General features: G+C 50.3%; 1 pseudogene; it reads left to right on the forward strand.

Moving 5' to 3' along the window:
- The first annotated feature begins 3576 nt into the window (after nt 1-3576).
- Nucleotides 3577-3887, forward strand: LOC110310095 (large ribosomal subunit protein eL36 pseudogene; annotated as a pseudogene).
- The last annotated feature ends 640 nt before the right edge of the window (nt 3888-4527 follow it).

The raw sequence follows: 4527 nt of genomic DNA on the forward strand, positions 1-4527 counted from the left end.
CCTTTTTCACTCCCCTGCCCTCCCCCACCTTCTCTCCTCTCTCTCTCTCTCTCTCTCTCTTCCTCTTCCTCTCTGCCATTTCTCAGGCTGACTTTCCTAGTGAACCACCACTTCTGAATTCCTTAAAGCCAATGAGTCATACACTGGTCCGAACTTGTGTGCATTCCTGTCCCATACAGAACCCTTGCCTAATACATTTTTAGTTAATAATAAGACATCGGGCAAGCTTCCCAAGAAACACCCTTTACCTCTGACCTCGCTACCTAATTTCACACACATCCCAGTAACGTGTAGGAAGAACCTAGACTTCTACCCAGAGTCCTTCTGGGGGAAACAAAACAGATCCTGGTAAACACTGAGAGAGAGACAGGCCTCTGAATAGAGACGCAGGTAAGGCTAAATAAAGTCAGACACAAGAGTGTCTTGGAGGGAGGACACCCGCAGGACATGGCTTCCAGTAGGGAACACCTGCTCACAAAGCACCTTGGGAAGGAGGACAGAGGGGACTGGGGCGGCAAGCAGCCACATGACTTCAGAGCGGACAGAGGCAGCAAGGAGAGATCCCAGAGATAGCAGAGAACTTGATCCTCTGGGAACAGAGGGGAAGGAAAGCCTTTCAGAACACCCTGCTACCCACCCAGGCGAGGGGGCTGGGAGCTGAACACGGTAGAGGAGAAGGTGACGTGCTTTGAGCTGCTTGTCCACCCAGTTTACTCACGGTTATCTCAAGTGGGACTGGAATGCCCCCAAGCACAGAGGCCGGAAATGACTGTTGACCTCCCAGAGGCCACACAGGCATCTAGGGGTCAAGGCAGGTCTCTTCCTCACTTCAAGTACAAGAGCATCTAGAGAATTTCACAACCACCTGGATTTTACATTTTTAAATTCATTTTTCTAATTCATTTTATGCTCGTGCCTTGCCAAATATTATTAGTTCTTAGTGACTAGAAAGTCTATATTGTTGCTTTTTGTTCGATGATTTGTAATATTATTCATGGTAAGAGCATTCATTTTTCACTTGCTGACTAAACCAACCATGTTTCTGACTCAGATCTTAAGATGTGAGTTGCATATGGCTTTCCAGAACCTTTGATTCACTCCTCTTCAAGGTCCTGCTGGCCCTCGGGTGACAATGTCTGCAGTAAATTGAAGACCTCATCCCAAAAGCTCGTTCAATATGTTGGTCTCTGTGTGGAGCCATGTTAGTCACTCCCAGGGGCTGGGGGAGGGGGACACAGGTGTCAGGAGCACTGGAGAACGCACCACCTTGGGGAAAAGAAGTTTCCTAGAAGCACGCAGTAAATCCTGGGAGGGCACTGCAGCCTGGCGTGGTCAGACTCCACACATGTCGGGCTGTCCTGCTCAAACAGCCAGTGTGCTGGGGATGAGACAGCGAGAGTGCCTAGCATATACAAAGGCTGCACAAAACACACCGGCACGCACGTGCGCACATGCACACATGCACACACACACACATACACACATACACACACACACACACACCTGCTTAAGAACCAGCCAGAATTGCCTGAGAGCAAAGGAAAAAGGGAGAGAAGGAGGGAGGGAGGAGAAGAGGGAGGGAGGGGATAAATTTCTACCCATAACCCTCACCAGGTACCTCACAAGGTCAGAACTAGACTCTTAAGCCAGTTAAACAGTTAAAAGCCTTTTCTCCACTTCCCAAGAATGAGGGCTAAATGAAGGTCAGATGTCTTCAGGTTCCCAAACAGCCTCCTCGCACAGCCCTACCACCCACGCATACTCAGAGACTTAAACAATTGAGTCCTCAGGTCACTGATAACTGGGTTCTTCCTACAGGGTGCAATCCACTGTGTTCAGGGACACCTGCCACTCAGAAAGAGGAACACAGGCACAGGCTCCTCCCTTTTCGCCCTCCTGCCCTGGCTCCCCTCCATGGGAACCGCTGTGGCTAAGGCGAAATCCGCCAACTTCAACACCAGTCCCAGCTCCCCACAGTACACTGGCTCCGTGTTCCTCAGGATGGGTCCTGGCTGGGCCACAGGAATAACAAGGCAGCACCAGGAAAACCAGAGATTCACAGTGTTGTTTCTGGAAAGGGGGGCCCGGACTGTGCTGGGGGACCTGAGGCCACACAAGGCTGAAAGAGGCCCTTGTTGAAACAAAGCGGCTGCTCCCACATTCCGCAGACCACGAGCAAGGGTGAAGCCCACCGCTCCTTCCCGCCTACCTCTTAGCTGAATTCCTGAAACCCTACAACTACAGCCCTGAGAAACCTTTGAGACAAAACCCCAGTGGAAATACATCGACTCAGTCACTGGCGAGCAAGAAATGAACAAAATGAGGCAGCCAAAAGGAAGGGGCCCGTGGGGTCTGAGGCTGTGCAGTCATGGGACTGTGTGGGTTAGAGAGAGATGAGAGGCTACTCAGCCACTGTGGCACAGTCCAGACAAAACCAGAACAAAGCTGACTGTGACAGAAACTCACATCTATAGAGTCCAGGACTTGGGAGATAGATGCAAGAGGGTTGCCAGTTTGAGGCTGCCCTGGGCTACAGAGTTCGAGGTTAGCCTGAATTAAGGTAGCAAGCCTCAGACACAATCAAATGGAATCTAAAGTGGAATGAATTTTTACTTTGCCTTTCTTAACAAGATACAGGTTGGAATTCAGGTTAGCTGTATCTCCCAACCGAGAAAGACTTGTCAGACCTCAGGGTTAGACAGAGGTCCAGTCATTCTACAGACTCCACCGCCACCACCTCCTCCCTTCTCCTTTTCCTCCTCCTTATCTTTCCTTTCCTCCTTCCTTCCTCCCTCCCTTCCTTCCTTCCTTCCTTCCTTCCTTCATTTCAAGACAATGTTTCTCTTTGTAGCCCTTGCTGTTCTAGAACTCACTTTGTAGACCAGGCTGACCTCAAACTCACAGAAATCCCCCCTCCTCTGCCTCCTGAGCTCTGGAATAAGGGCGTGTGTCACATTGATGGTAATGAGTAATCTCTCCTTCTCTCCTTCCCTACTTTGAATCCTCCAGAGAAGAATGAATGAATGAAATATTCAGGGGGTTCTGTTGTTCTTGTCTGTCTTGAAGGCCTAGGAGCTGAACCGCCTTTCAGACTGACTGACTTCCCTTGAAGGCAGACTATTTACAGTGCCCTTTGAGCACAGGCCCGGTGGCTTCATGGCACTGCACTTTTCTGTGACACATCCTGGTTGTCCTGTGTGCACAAGCTTCTGGTCTTGTGCTATTCACATGGCTTTGTTGACCCCCAGCCCTCTCTGTTCGGCTGAGGGAGCTGACCCTACACCACTCTCCCCGTTTCCAGGCCTCTACCCTGGTGCCCAAGGAACTAGATAATCTTAAAACTCTTCATGGTCTCTGTTAGTCAGCTTCCTGTCACTGTGACAAGATAGCTGGGAGACACAACTTATACAAGAGATTTCTTCAGCTCAGGGTTCCAGAGCTTCAGCTGCACAGGAATTGAACCTGTTAGTGAGAGCCTGTGGTGAGGCCCTCATCATGATGAGAGTGTGAAGCCAAGCAAGGACGCAAAGGAGAGTTAGGACTTCCTGTCCTGCCCACCATCGGAGAGCAGCAGCCATGGCCCTGCGCTACCCAATGGCCCTGGGCCACCCTCAACAAGGGCCACAAGGTGACGACGAAGAAGAATGTCAGCAAGCTGAGACACAGCCGGCAGTGCCGCGTGAACCTCACCAAGCACACCAAGTTTGTGGCCGACCTGATCCAGGAGTGTGCGGCTTCACGCCATGGAGTTGCTCAAAGTGTCCAAGGACAAGCACTCACTCAAGTTCGTTAAGAAGAGGGTGGGCATGCACATCTGTGCCAAGCGAAGGCGGGAGGAGATGAGCAACTGGCTGGCAGCCATGAGGAAGGTGGCCGCCAAGGATTGATGAACCCTCCCCCAATAAAAGAGAGAGAGAGAGAGAGAGAGAGAGAGAGAGAGAGAGAGAGAGAGAGAGAGAGAGAGAGAGACGAAAGAACATGGGTCCCAACCCTTCAAGTTCGCCCCCCACTAGCTAACTAAACTTCTCACCAGGCTCCACCCCCTACCAGTTCAGCACCTCCTAATGGTGCCACAAGTAGGGCACCAATCCTTTGGTACATGGGCCTCTAGAAGCATTCTAGGTTGAAGTGATAGCACTCTAGTTCTTCATATTTCTTTTTTTCTTTATTGGGCTGGAGAACTGACACAGTGGTTAAGAGTCCAGAGCTATGGTTCTCAACCTGTGGGTCGCGACCCCATCGGGAAACACCAATATTTAGATTACAATTCACAACAGTAGCAAGATTAGTTATGAGGTAGCAATGAAAATAACTTCATGGTTGGGGTTCACCACAGCCTGACGAACTGTACATTAAAGGGTCTCAGCCTTTGGAAGGCCACTTCTTGTTGGAAGATACTTCTGGGGGAGCCAGACTCAGTCCCCAGCGCCCACATAGCAACTAAGAAACATGTAAGTTTTACATAAGAAACATATAATTCTGTTCCAAGGGAATCTAGTGTCCTCCTCATCTGGCCTCTGTAGCATC

Source organism: Mus caroli, unplaced genomic scaffold (genome assembly GCF_978045245.1).
Source record: "Mus caroli unplaced genomic scaffold, Mus_caroli_1 scaffold_16, whole genome shotgun sequence".
NCBI lineage: Eukaryota > Metazoa > Chordata > Mammalia > Rodentia > Muridae > Mus > Mus caroli.